The sequence below is a fragment of the Grus americana genome, chromosome 1, assembly GCF_028858705.1.
Source record: "Grus americana isolate bGruAme1 chromosome 1, bGruAme1.mat, whole genome shotgun sequence".
Lineage (NCBI taxonomy): Eukaryota > Metazoa > Chordata > Aves > Gruiformes > Gruidae > Grus > Grus americana.
In genome coordinates this window covers 185,064,915-185,079,896 of record NC_072852.1, presented here as the reverse complement: position 1 = coordinate 185,079,896, position 14,982 = coordinate 185,064,915, and the positions used below count along the sequence as shown (strand labels likewise).

General features: G+C 43.4%; 1 protein-coding gene across 6 annotated transcripts in view; it reads left to right on the top strand.

The window, feature by feature from the left end:
- The window catches only part of ELF1 (E74 like ETS transcription factor 1), an 88,926-nt gene that overhangs the window by 14,283 nt on the left and 59,661 nt on the right, over window positions 1–14,982 (top strand). The window contains exon 1 of one of the 6 annotated variants that reach the window (XM_054824587.1): window positions 6,364–6,470. The exons of 3 other annotated variants lie outside the window; for them this stretch is intronic. The gene's annotated coding sequence lies outside the window, so the exon portion shown is untranslated. Of the gene's footprint in view, window positions 1–6,363; window positions 6,803–10,964; window positions 10,987–14,982 lie in introns of those variants that run through there. 2 more of the 6 variants (XM_054826295.1, XM_054828937.1) reach the window with 2 other exon arrangements.

Below are 14,982 nucleotides of genomic sequence, written 5' to 3'. Positions count from 1 at the left end.
GGACGCCAGAGCAAATATAACCATCCTGTTGAAGCAACAAAACTCTGACAGAGTATAATAGTGGGGGATCTGAAGCTTCCCTTGTGGGAAGATGTCCAGTGCTGATCTACTTCAAGAAGCAACACTGACTTTCCTTCTGGAGTGATTGTTTCTTATTCTTGGAATATCTAACCTTTTCTCTCATACATATGTTCTTGAATTTTTGCAGTATTTATCAATTTCATTTCATGCCTAATATCCCCTCACCTTTGTGTCTTTCTTGCACAATAGCAGGAAACCCATATTTGCTTAAAAACTTTGTTTTGAGTCCAAATCCATAGAAATAGAGAGGTGACCTAATACTTGTCTTTCGAACCAGCTGTACGCCCTCTGATCATTTCCCTTGGAAAGCTAAGGATCTAGCATAATCTTACTGCAGTCAGGATTGTAAAGCCTTGTACAATATTAAAGTATATTTTTAAAGAATTTTCAGGGCTGGTACACACGCTGCGTGAGAATGTGGGATAAAAACATCGTATTGCTGGTACGAATTTGGGATAAAAACATGCCCTTGCTGGTTCTCTTGGGATATTCAGTAACTATTACCATACAAAAATGAGGTCGTTCTGGCTTTGTTTGTTGCAATTATGTTGTAGTGATGCGTTCTGTACATAAAATAGCATTACCTTTGCAGTGCATAGGTATACTTGGGCATTAATTAGAACTACGCTACCTTCTGCCTTGTTTCAGAAACTGTTTGTCTTTTCAAGCAGTAAGCTCTTCTACATGAAAAAAAAAATCCAGATAGAGTTACTCATTTGTTGGTATAAAACATATTTCTGTGCCCATTTACTTCTCATTAGTTGCTTTATTTTTTGTAGAGCCCAGCTGGAACAGGTTCTAGAGATGGTATTTAAAGATGTAAGGGATGTTGGCCTTTTTGGATCAGTTTAGTGACTCTGAATGTAGAACTGGGAAGTAGCAAATTACAAGTGAGTTGGGTTTCAGGATGCAGGAGCCTTAACTGTCTGTCTGAATGTGGTTAGTGATAACATTAGTTGAGGCACAATGATTTATCCTGTCTGTCACCTGAGAACCAGGTAATGATGTGTGTATTTTACAAATATTTGTGGGTTATGGTTTAATTCTTTCTGTTTCATGATTTTTGAGGGGTCTAAAGCTCACGGAGAGAAATAATATGGGGTATAAATTTGTCCTGTCCTTATTTTGATTTCTTTATGTGACTGCCTCAGAGCTGTGGGTTTACAAATGTGACTTGTCGTACCTACTGGGAGGTGTGTTTATAGGATGTTAAATGACTTTCAGCGCACTTTCCAAAACAAACGGGCAAGTAGCATGCAGAGGGACGGTGGAACAGAGCTAGCTCAGGTCTGAGGGCCATGGGTTAAGCGGCATCTTTGGCCGTTCTCTCTGCCCACAGCATCACCCGGTAACATGCCTCCAGGTTTTTGGGTTTTTTGTCAGCTATTGTGCAATCATGCGCATCTTAGGGTGAAAATTTACCTTAGTGCTGGCCCAGCTCGTTACCAGTCGCGGAGGGAGGTCCTATGTCCTTTGCTGGCTGTGCTCATCACAGTCTTTCTGAGCTGATTCAAGGGCTGCCAGCGCTCCCCACCCACCCATACCAGTCAGCTTTCTGCCACATTACAGTGTTTAATGGGATCAGTGGAAGGTTTAACAGGTACCCCATTGATCAGAACCGGTGCAAGGAAAGGATGGGGAGAGAAGAGTGCAGTTGGGGTTGGCAGAGAAGTGTCAGAGAGAAGCTGGAGCCTGCAGCTTCTGGCTGAGAGTGGATCAGAGATTATCCTGTGTCGGAGCTGTATTTACTACCTGGATTATTGCAGTTCTTTCCCTCTGAAGCCTACTTGTCAGTAGAAAGGAGGATATAACCACATTTTAAACCGTTCTCAGAAATACTGAGAAGCGTACTTCTCAGCAGAGGCAAACCCATAACAAAAGGAGGAAGGAAGGAACTTCAAAGAGCAAGGAAAAGTGACTATATAAGTAGATTTTCCTAGAGGCTTGTCATCTCTGGATGTGACCTAGGAATACCTTAAAGGTGATCCAAGAAGAGTTTGTGCAAGGCTGTACAAGGTCACGGGTTTGTAGCTGTGTGGGATGTTGCTGTGCTGCTGGCAAAGGCAGCTGCCTTGCCAAATCTGCCTTCACTAGGAAACACTGGAGGCAAACTTGGAAGCACAAAATGGATGAAGTTGAAGCTGTGTGGTGCTCAGTTGTGAATCCATTTCATTTCAAACACCTCTCTCGCCCCTTCTGCTAGCAAGGCATAATTTTTGGAGGCTCGGGAGTTTCCTGACCACAGACTTGCAAAAGACTCTCTTATGTATTTTGAAAGAAGATGACATTTACTATCTGCAGGATTCCAGTTAAACACAGGATGGCTGGAATACCTTCCCTCCCAGCTTTTGAAAAGAACAGTGGCCTGTTCATATATGCTTTGTTTACTACCACCTTTCCTTTCTTACAATTCAACTAAAGTTCAAAAGACCAGCACAGTGAAAAAGTAGACTGTTTTCTCTCAAATTCTTTGTGCTCTACTTTCACCTTATAGTCAGCATGCACCAAAATGTCACTGAACCATACCTTTAAATGGGAAATTAAGAACTGATAGCTGTGTGGGCTGCACTCCAGGTATGCGAAACCCTGGGCTCTACATTTCTCTGTTTGGATGCTTTTTTTACCGAAATCTCTGAAAATGCAAGAGGTTTCTAGACAGGAAACAACTGTCTTAAAAATATTGGAAGCATATGGTCTGAATTTGTGATTAAGTTGTTAAACAACACAGAAATTAGAAGTTTTCTATACCTAATGTCCTGTAGCAGAGACTTCCTTTGGGGATAGGAGTAGGTTACCTTATAATCCTTGATGCAATTTCTCCATGCGTAAATATTTAGGTCATTGTGCATCTGGCAGTGTTAGAAATCCACAGTAGTTTCAGTCGATGTTTTATATGGCACCTACCATTGCAGGAGGTGCCAGTCCACAAATCAAAAGTACTGGGACAGTAACATCATGATAGATACATATTGTATTAAAATGTTGTAGCAGTGCTACTACTGTTTCTTGGTGTTGTATATGAAGAGAAAGGAAGGTGCAGGAGTTTGGGTGCTAACACAGGACTTGGGTGAAAGCTAGTTGAAACGTTGTCCTTCCACGCACATATGGTGTGATCTTGGGCATGTCCATTGCTTGGATGTTCCTCCCTGCCATGCTTGTGAATGGGATTATTAGGATTTCCTTCCTACAGGGATGCCTGAGATTAAATATGTTGCAAAGCTTGAGATACTGGGATCCTACAGAAACAAATACGAAATGGAAGTTCCTTAAATCAGATTTTTATCCAGTCTTGAGCCAGAGTTTGATGAGGCCCCAAGCCTGTGCGAGCTGATGGGATGAGCGTGAGCTGAGAGCAGGTTGGTAGGATGTCCTCTTGCAGTAGTGGGGAGGAGTTACAGCATCTCGAGCTGCTATAGGAATGGCACCACGGGGTCCCATGGAAATGAGGGCTTGTTAGGTTTCTCATTTGGGGACCTTGTGTATAATTTAGCAGGAAAATAAAAAACAATGACCTTTTAAATCTAAAGTTTCTGCTCCCTTTGTCAAAATAGTATTTTCTCCTCCCCAACCCCCATCCAAAACCAAAAGCTGAACACAGTCACAAACCTCCCTTTTGGCCTGTTTTTCCGAGACTAAAATGTGTCTGTCTTTCAGGTGGGGCAGCATACCTCCAGAAAGCATCTCTCTGGTCTGTCCTCACATGGCTTCAGAGCTTCATGTCTTCCCTTGTGCAGGCAGGCTGCCATGGTCCTCTCCTGGGGAAGCACCCCATCCCATCCCCCTCTTGCAGACCTGTAGCTTTCAAAACCAGTTGAGAAGGAGGGACAGCGATTACCAAACCAGGGCATGAAAAGAGAAGTGGCTTCCTTGGGGTCACGCGTGAGGCCAGCAGAAGTGGGAGCCATATCCAGGTCTCTGCCACCCCAGCCAATGTGCGGCCTGCACAGCCATGCTGCTCTCCTCGGAGTGTAATTTGGCATGCATTTCTCTGGGAGCCGGGGCAAATGGCAGTGTGAAAATTGTATTATGCATTATTTATTTATTTGTGCAGCCTTAACTTTACCACTGGTGGGTTCCATCCTCTGCTGCGCTATGTGGCTGCACAAATATTTGCGCTGGGAAACAGTGGGGGGAGTAGCTTGGTGCGAGGAATATGTAGCCAGGATGGAGCGGAGGGCTGAAGCTGTTTAAATTGGCTTAAGCCGTGCTGTTGGTCAGTGTCTAGCTATGTCTTTTGGGCAAACGATGATCTAAGTTTCGTAGAGATACTCATCCTAGCAATGGGCAAGGTCATTTCTTCTCTAAGCTGAAATTATACTTAGCAAGAAACCTGATACAGTTCCAAGGATGAACATCCACCTGCATTCTCTCTCGCTAAATATGTTTACATTTTACATACATTTTTAAAAAATACTGCTTCCAGATTTAGCTTAGAAACAGCAAAATGTTTGCATAGCTTGTGCTCATACATCACTATGAAATGCTTTTTCAATTCAGTTGATTGCCTGGATAAGACCGTGTTGGTTTTTTTCCCCTGTAAAACATAACTATTAGACTTGATTTAATAATGAAAATGACACTCTCCCTGTGCCAATGTTACAGTTTCCTTGTAACCGCTGTGCACCTGGGTCAGAGTTCTCACCTCAAAGCCCCATGATTTCCAAAAGGTTTTGCAGCACAAGAAACAAATACTTTTAGATGTAAGATTGGATTAGAATTAAGTTGTTGGAGAGAGGGAAAATACATCTGTTGCGAGAGGTGGAAAATATATAGTGACTAAAATAACATCGAGGTGTTTCCTCCACGTGGTCTTTTTTCAACCGAGAAATACAAATGAAGACATATTTTGATAAAGAGCTGTAGCAAAGCTACTTTAATAGTGACTTAATTGATACCTTTACTCAGTAAGTCATAAAAAATGTGCTGCTGCTTCTTGTTTCACATCTTCCGCTAAAGCAGGCTGCAAAATAACATGATAAAATACATCTAATAAAATCGTACCTGGATAACTGCTCTTTAAACAATAAACTGGGAGCAAATTTTGCCTTTGAGTGCCATGCAGGTACCAGAGGGACTGAACTACTTGGAAATAAACCCAAAATTTTCTTCTTGGTTATTAAACATAACCAGTAGTTGGAGATCTTAATGTCCATAAAACAATGAGTTTTGCTCAGTGAACCATTTGTGGGACTACTGTTTAATTATTACTGGGTGGGGGTGTTAATGACAGCTGCATTTAATCATATTTGGAATTACTTAAATGTGTTTGCTAAAAGTAGCTTCAGGTTTTTCCTCAATGTCTTCCCTGCTCATTGCAAGGTCATCATCAGCTGCTTTCTTTCCTCCCCTGCCTCCCAACTCCTTGCCTTGTGTTACACCCTCTTGTCACCTGCACGGGCTCTGGTCTTCGTGCCGTGCCTTCCCTTAGGGCCAGCGTGTTGCCCCAGGGCTCCAGCTTTCTGGAAACTAGTGGAAAACCAATGCACGTGGCAGCCTGCAAACAGAACGTGTGCTTACCCTTCCCACTAAAATAAGGCGGAAATAATTCTGTCCTCACCCTCCACGATGTGTTTTTAAGACTGTATTTCTGTCGGGCCTTTTGGTGCGTTTGCAGAGCCCACCCAAATGGCTTTCGTTGCCTTCCTTTGTGCGCTGGGCAGCTTTCAGCATGGTGGTTTTTAGGCACAAAAGTTCATTTGAAGAAGGTAAGGAGCATATTGGAAATTTAGTGGTTGAAAACCCTGGCTTTGGAGGTGGATGCGTGTCAGTGCTTCACTGAAGGCTGCACACAGACTGCATTTCCCCGAGTGATTTGGGCCCTCTTGAGTTTTGCTTTTTTCTGGGGTTAACCAGTTTAGCGTGAGCAAGATGGCGTTGGTAGAAAATACCAAATGTTCCGCAGAAGCGTGTTTGTTTATTACTCATGGAGTGGGGTGGGATGTTACGCAAGGGCTGCGAGGTGCGGGAGCTCAGCCGTGAGACGCCTCAGCGGCCGCGGCGATGGAGAGGGGAGCCGCCGCCACGAGCGCACCGCTGGTGTAAGCTGGGAGAGCAGACCACGCTTGGTCAGGCTCCTCACACGAGGCGAGGCGGAGCGGGGCGCGAAGCCGGGCAGCCCCTCTCCGACCGCCGAGCTGCCCCACTCCCCGACGCACCCTGTCAGCGCAGCCCAGAGAGCGGAGCGGGGCCGGGCCGCCGCCACCTGCGGGCCGGGCCCGGCGGAGCGCTGGCCGCCGCCCGGGGCGTGTCGTGTCGAGCCGAGCCGCCCGGCCCCGCGGTGACTCACCGGCCGGGGCCCGGGCACCACTTCCCCCCCTCGATAGGAGCCATTTTAGCTGCACGAAGCTACGGGGTGGCCGGGGCGGCGCCGCAGGCCCCGCGGTGAGGCGGTACGTGCTCCCCGGGGAGGGAAGGGCGGCCGGCTGGGCGGCCGGGGGGGAACGCGGCTTCCCCGGGCTGCTGGCCTCTGCTGCCTCGACGTGCTGCTCGCGTCTGGAGCTGCTCTCCTCAGCCGTCTGGGGGGGGGGGGGGCGCGGGGGGGAAGGGAACTTCTAGTAAAGTGCAGCACCAGAGCGAGCTTGGGAAAAACAAAAAATAAATAGAGCCGCGAGTAAAAGTGAGGTTTTGGGGCAGGAGCACCCTGAGCTGCCTGTGGCTGAGCATGTCGCTCTGGGCGAAGGGTGCTGCGGCCGCCGCTGTGCTGCTCTGAACAGCACTCTTCGTAAGTGTTACAGCTGATTTGTAATTTTGCTGGGGTTTAGAATTTTGTCGCTTTTGAAGCATGTGGAGGTGCCAGGTAGGTAGCCGATCTGACCCCTTCAGCTCTCGCTCAGCTGACTGTACAATAAATGAATTTTATTTATTCCAAAGCTGCATTTACCTAGATCCGGATAGGATGTAACAGAGCATGGTCCAAATCGATTCGGACAAAGTGTTAATAATAAGTGTCGCGGCTTTGAGCACCTTTGCTCCGCTACTGCCATTCGCCTGGTGTGGTCCCGAGTGACTATAAAATGGCAGGTTTGTCATTTCAAAGATGGATTGCTCTCTACGCCCGTGACCTTAAATTGTGGTTATGTTTGTGCCGAAACAAACTTGGCAGCAGCCACTGTGGGGTCGTTTTAAAATAGAAGGAGTTCACTTGTTTTGTGCAGGAAGAAATGGACCGGTACTCACCTTTTCCTGAAAATGATTAAGAAATTATAGTAATGGGGATGGTGTACATGGCAGAGGGGCAGACCAATTATAAAATGGGCTTAGTGGTAGTTGTAATGGGAGAAGAAAATCCTGGAGGTAATTGTGGTGTGTCAAATTGCTTCTAAAACTTTCAGTGGATGAAAACCACCTTGATTCTCCTAATTATGTACTTCTGAACTCTAGCACAATACTTTGAAAAAGAATGAGTGTTTCCACCTTGTTTAAGGTTGAACAGAAAGGCAGGCTAGTATCTTCACAAGTTGTGTTTGAGCATACAACTCCGGACCCTCTATTTTGGTCTTTCAGTTGAGAAATAAAGTTGACTATCTTCTTACTGAAAATGAAATGACAAGGAGCTCAAACTGTTGCACACAGGGGAATACTTGCCAGTTTCATTTGCTGTATGGAGCCTATATCTGAGAAGTGTAATGGAGTCTTGCTTAATACTGTGATGGGTTGCAGGGGAGGGAGAGAGGGAGGCAACCATTAAGTAAATGGTCATGTTTTGGGTGAGGCTGTCTCTTGTCTTCAGCCTTTCCAGTGTTCACCCATATCTTTCTTCTGCATCTTATGGTACGGTGTGTTTTTACCATCTTTTGATTTTATGTTTTGCCTTTTTTTCTTTCTAAAAGCAACAGTTTTTTGCAAGGGCTTGGGAGATTTCTATGGTGCATTGTTTCATGTTGAAAAATCCACAGAGGAAATGATAAAACTTCAGAGGAACCACTTGGAAAAAAATTGTTTTGAGTTAATGACAGAAGGTTTTAACTGAAAAAATCTTTAAGGTATTTGCATCTTTCTTTTTTTTTTTTTCATCATGAGTTTTATTTTCAGATCTTAGGGCTGAGGCAACAGCTGTCTGCCGTGCTTGCAACTGGCAGAGCACGAGCCTCCCTTTCCTTAGCTTTGTCCTCCCCTTCTTTCTGCTGTACCAGACCCTGTCGAGCCATCCAGCCTTAAAAACTTGAGTTATCCTAAGTCGGTTCTCAAGCTGCAGCTGCTTATCTTGGGGAGAACGCTTTTTGTGTGCTAAAGGGTAAGTAGCTGCTGCTGTTTTCTCTCCAGCAGGGCTTCGCGGAGGAGCAGTTCCTCTTTGAAGGCAAAGCTGCCATATTCAGGCGCTCTTGCTGCTGTGCAAGGACTACGCCAGGGCTGCAGAAGCGTCTGGGGTGCAGTGGTGGAGCTAGGAAAAAGTGATTTGAAAGTCCTGTAAGTCCAGATGACAGCTTGGACAGATCTTCTAGAAGGCAGAAAAGTGGATTAGAAGGGACAGAGATAGGGCGTTAGTTTTTATTGATTTTTGTAGCTGAAGCCTGTGTTTGACTCCAAAAAACCCCCCAACTTTTCTTTTTTCCCCCACCCTAAGGCAGGGATCTTTCAGTTTGGACTGAATTTGTGGTTGTTGAGAGATGAGCCATGGGAGTGGAATCATTAGATGCCAGTTAGCTTGAACATTATTTCCAGACCCATGCTTTACAGAAGTGCCTGTTTTTTAATGTGCTCTGTTTTTTCATCCATTGAATATTAGAATTGCCAAGTCCGTGATCTTGGCACTCAAATGAGAAAAAAAAAAAGTAGTAAATGGCCAGATTTGAAGAATGTTGTTGGCCTGGTATAGTCTGATGTTTCAGTATTGCTGCAAACTCATACTTCAGTGGTATGTGTTACTCTTTGGACACTTAGGTGTAAAAAAAAAAAAAAAGATACATAAGGTGTGTAAGTGTACCCTTTTCTCTCTTTTCAGCACAGGTGTATTCAAGGGAGGGGACTACAGTAGGACTGTGTTTAGGGAGCTGATAGAAAATACTTTGTTAGAAAAATGCAGGATTTCCCTCTGTATCAGAGGAGAGGCTTTGATCTCCAAAACAGCTTTCAATTCTTACGAGCGTTAGCAAAAGTTTCTCAGCTTTCGCTGGCAGATTTTGTTGTTTTCACTGACAGTTTTGGTAACTCGTTGGAGTTTTGATGGGTGTGTGAGGAGCAGCAAGGACTTTCCCCCGGTGGAGTGATTCAGCACAGGAGTGGCAGGAGGTGGAGTTTATGTTTCCAGACTTGGTTACAGTTCGCTCTGTAAGCACTGAAACTTTGCTACCCTACGCCAGTGATTTACTGTGCTTATCCTTTTAATGCCACTGATGTGCTTTAGAGGTTATTTTCTTTCTTAAATCTTACTTAAATGTTCCTTCACAGATAAAGTAGTTGACAGAGACTGGATGTACTGAAATTTGAAGTCTTTTGCTTATCAAAAGTCCGCAGCAGCCATGTGAAAGGCTCTAGACATTCTCACTATCCTGACCTGACAGGGCTAATCCGTGTAGAGGTAAAAACGATTTATTCTTCAGTACGGGCCTGTCCTGCGGCAGAGCTTCCCACTGTGTCAGCCTTTGTGCTAAAAGGATCCCATTAGATAGGGACTAAAGTTTATGCATTCTTACCTTGATGTGCTTTAGGCCTTAACTACCTACCAGCTATCTTTAGTGATGAATGGGATGGCTAGAGCTCAGCTCATTTATTTGTCCTTAAAGAGATCAGTCATCTTCCCTCATATGTGACTTTGTACTAGGTTCAGGTTTGAATGTGAAAATGATAGCTGTTTTGTTAACCTGGAAAGAACCTCCAATTCTTAAATTTGCCTATAAAATTATTTCTATTTTGGGGGAAAAATATTACAGTTAATTTCCTAGGAATAGGAATACTAAATACATAGATTGGAAACTGTGGGAAAGAGTTGTTTTTAGATGGATTGAATGTCACTGTCTGCTTCTATAATTAGACATTTTAGTCTATTTCTTGAACACCCTATATTTAACTCACCGTCAACATTTCTGTGTGAATGTACCAAATACATTTTTTATTTTGAGGGAATGTTTTGTGCTTCTTGAATGGTTACCGTTAGTGTACTAACGGTCTCATCACTTATTTGCGAGCTCCTTCCGCATTTGCCTCACTTACCTTCTTGCGTGGTAGTGGTTTGACTTCTTAAGTGGGCTCACTATAAATGTCATCCCACGCAAGACTGGGTTTCAGAATTAGAAGAAGGAGGGTGAGCTTGGTTGATTCAAATTGTTGTCTGCTGTGGAAAGAAAAAAAACATGTTTATATATATTGTGGCTGCATATACAGTTTTGACAGGTTGTATGTTCTTGTAAAGTTACTTGTGTTTTTCAGGGGATCTTTTGACAGAGTTCATAAAGCTCACAGGTTAGGAGAAAGCTACCTTGCTTTTATGAGCTTTCTATCAAGTCACTTCTGCTGTTCTCCTGTTCCCGGCTATCTTGGTGTTTATTCAGTTTTATATTGCAGCTAGGGAAAGAAGCAGCAAAATGTGATTGTGAAACTACGGTTACAACTTGTGATACCCAGGGCTGACCGCTGTCAGAAAATTAATGTTTAACTTTCTGTTCCAGCCAGACTCAATTTCAAGTTAAAAGCAAGTTGACAAAAATACTCTTAGCTTTCTCCTCTTTGTGCATGGTGCATGTGCTGCACTAGATAATTTTGGAGCTAACAAGAATAGTTTACCAAGGATGTGATGCCATGGTTTGTTTTTACTGGAGGCTGTCTTTTCAACCAGAAGATGACCCTCTTAGGAAGAGCTTTAATGAAAACTGTGTCTTGAAGGCACCAAGGCTTGCGCGTTGTCTGCTGAAGGTAGATTTGGCCTGACGTTGTCCTCGGAGGTGGCCATTATCTGTTCCCATTCCCTTGGTATGTTTGCTGTTTTGGGCTGTTGTTTCTCCTCCCTCTCAGAGTCTCTGAAAACTATTTACTCTCTCTAGCTATTCAAGCTTTGTCATGGTGACTGTAAATTAAGCATGTGAATGAGGGTATTGGCTAGCAAGAAAATAATTATGAAATTTACATGCTGTGGGGTGCAAAGGGTGACAAACCCGCACAAATTGCAAGAATTTACTTCCCTGGTGCCTCTGAACCATCTTGTGGAGAGCTCTGTGAGCCCAGCAAGGTGCTCCAGGTGCCTTCAGTGGTGTGCTGCTGAGAGGCTGCCATCCTGTTTTTTTCAAAAAAAACCAACCAACCTTTGTTTATTTCAAAAAGAGAAAAGAAGGAACTGTAGAGAGGAAGTGTCTGTTTGGGGGCTTTTTTACTTTACAAAGGTGGTTTAGACATATGAATGAAAATGAAACTTTCTGTGTTGAGAAACAGTCTCAAGTTTGCTGGGGATGGCTTGCGGCATTTTTAAAAATACTGGCCCTTTTCTACTGAAAAAAATATATTTATTGTAGTATCAGCTAAAAGCAACAATGAAATAAGTTGCTTTTGAAGCAGCTAAGTGAAATATAATTTTAATTTGTCTGATGGGGCCTTATTATAGAAAGTCATTAATTTAGACCATTTAAAAATGGGCTATGGAAAGATTTCCTGAGAAGAAAACCAAGAACAAAATTACTGTTGGTACAATATTTTCCTGAACGTGCACTTCTGAAAGACATATGTCTAGTTATGAATGCTTGATGTAATAGAACATTCTGCCATTTGTTTTTATAAAAAGCTAATTGTCTTTTAATACAGTCCTTCAGGTGAGGTATATTAAATGTTGTTTCAGTGGTAATGGACTAGAAATAATTCTCAATGGTAAGAAATGTCAGAAAACTTTTGCCGAACTGCAGGATAAGGGCTCAGTCTTGCAAATGTTTTGTTTAAAAATAATAGGGATATTTGCAGAAAAGGTTTAATACTTTTGAAGCCACGTAGTTAGAAAGGGTACATTTTGTGTCTAGATTCTGATATTCGTAATGTTTAAAGCTTCTGTTACAGGTGCCATGCTTTCAGGTGGACTTAGAAAGCATTTTGTTAATTTGTACTGCCAGGCTTCATAAACAAAAGAGCTTGTGATGACATTTTATTGATATACTGTGATTCAAAATGTGTGCATTTGAAGAGAGAGAGAGACTGTAACAGTTGTTAACTGCAAATAGCGGGGTAAAATAGCCGCTGCCCTGAGTAGAGACCCAGAACCACTGATCCCTACATGCTGCATGGATGTAGTGTGTGTGTGTGGAGAAAAATAATCAATGGGAAGTTTTGTGGGTTCATTTTTCCTGCCTCACATGAAGATCTCTAGGTGGGGTGAAATCGGGGAAAAAAGAAGACTGTGTGGAGAAAGCAGCTTGCTTCCTGAGAGAGGAATAACCTGTTGTTACGCTGTCTGTTGTGAACAAGCCTGGTATTTACTAACTAGATGTGAGAATGATGCTAGTGCCTCAGTGCTGTCTCTGGTGTCTCCACGCACTGTGTGCTTTCCGAGCTTACGTGCACGCTGAAGGTGTTTTAGCCTCACCCCAGCTGCTCGTTTTCACTCATAAGTGAAGGTTGTGTGCGTAACCACCCCGGTTGCTTGGTGGCACATCCCGTTAAACCCATGCAGCAAGCAGCAAGCGTTTAGGTGGATATGCCCTGAAGCACAGAAGGGAGGCTTGGACTGAGCAAGTTTTACTCGGATAATGAACTGTCCTGGAGTTGATGGGTTATAAATTCTTAAATGGCTCATTTAGCATCTGCCCAGGCCCTTAGCTTGCCTTTATGTTCTTGACTCAACAGTAAGCTGCACAGGTTGAGCCAAAGTTGCAATTTAAACTGTCGACGGATGTTTTTGTGGGCGTACAAATTTGCACCAGTCTAATTTAAAATGTACCCTTAATGAAACAGTTAGAGGTGGGTGTGATGGTTCCTAGACGTTTCCGTGGCAGGACCGCTCATCCAGCTGCCTCAGTTCTGCCTGAGGGGTGCCACCCTTATTTTTCCTCACTGACAGCATAGTTTTTTTCCTTGTGTTTTATTGCCCTCCCCTCCTGTCTGCAGTCCAGACTATTCATGTGAGCAACCCCTTATCTAGTTCAGCCAAGATGAGCCAAGTTGGCAAGTTGGGTGTCCACGCCATGTGAAGTTGCTGGGCTGGTTGACTGAACCAGGTAGGGATTGATTTCGGAGTGATGGAGCTGGGGAGTTTGTAAGAGCTGGGGTTGAGAAATAGGGGGAAGGATGAAGTAGCACAGTTTTCCTTGGAAGAGGACCCTTGCCTGTGGCCAAAGCTTCAGCAAAGTGATAATTAGGACAGTTAACTGTCTTCTGCAGGTCACATTTAAACTCTCTTAAAAACTTGTTTTCCAAATGAGTTGTCTGAGCACCACAGCTAGATCCTTCTAAGTTGAGAGGTGTGTTAACTAAAAAATTAGATTTTGCCCAAAATTATGTGGAGACAAGGTCTTGATCATGTAAAATGGGAGGAAAAGTTGTTTGCTTGTTGGTTGAGTAACATGCAAATAAAAGCTTTTGGTGGAGGGACAAGCTTGGGCTTTTTTGTTCTTTTTCCTTCTGGGAGAAGAGGGGGAAGGAAGCACAGGGATGACAGCTGCATTGCGGAGGCTTTCTGAAAGAATGCTGTTAACTTTTTGCTTTGTTAAACATATTCTATTTATTCCTATCTGCTAAATCAGGTTATTGAAATGAAATGATGACCTTTGCTCTGAGCCTGAAACAATACAGGAGAAAAGCAGGTGTTTGGGAAGGTTAAACCTCTTACCTTGGCTGGAAAATGTTCAGATAGAGCTGAAGCTGTGAGGATGCCATATTCTTGCTGAGACTAAAAATGTAAGAATGAGGAAGAGTTTAAAAAGTTGATTATGGTCAGTTGCCAAGAGCAATGCCGTGATAAATTATTAACTCATTGCACTGTACTGCCTCATAGTGCAAACAGAATAGCTGGTTATTGTGCTCTGCTTGGTAAGTCAACACTGTAAAAAATTCCTTGGTTATCTGGAAAATGTCGTCTTTGGGGTGTTTATTAAAGGGACACTGTAGGATTAAAAATCATGTTCCCCTCTGTTGAAGCTGGTTAAAATGAAATCCATGAAGGCAGTTTCTTTGTTGCTGTCTGGGGAGCCTGGTCAGTGGGCCTTGATCAGCTTGGTTTCGTTTTTGCTCCTCTCTCTATATGGCGCTTTGGTGAGGTGTGATCCCTCCTACCTCCCTGAAAAACACACCAGTAGCAAGGCAGTTAGACTACTGGTTGCAGAGACAGAAGACAAGTTGACTCATAGCTGTTCTGCAGGAAAATCAGTTTTGTGGAGACCACTCCTCCCCTGTTAGCTGTAACCCAGTCAGAGAAAGAAATGCAGGGGGCAGGCTGTTGGAGCGGGCGGGTGCTGTGCTGGTGCCACGCAGCAGCAGCTTCAAGGAATAAATGTTCAATTTTGTAAGAATTGAGACATCCTGATTTTTGTTTTGCTTTTATAATTATAAATACTACAACATTTACCTTTCCATTTTTGCTTAAAATATACAGAGCTTGAAAACTTAGGTGATCTTAAGGTGCCTCAAAATCATTTATAAAAGAACACCTCCACCCTTATTCTAGCTTTATGTTTGGGTTACGTTAATGTTTTTGCTAATTTAATAGCATATAATCAATGTACTAGGGAAGATTATGCTTGTAAATATAACTTTTTGGTGTTATGCTTAGAGCTAGTACAGTAATAATACCCCATGAAAATGAATACATGTGAGAATTTTGAAATATTTGCTGTAATAAAATCTGTAGTTCATTAGTGGGGCACAGATGAACTTTCAGGGTTAAAAACAATATCCAGCTTGAGAGTAAACCATTTCTGGATCCGTGTCAGCATCTGCCACCCCAATTTTCTTAGGAAAACATTGAATCCTGCCAGTACATGTTGCAAGATATGA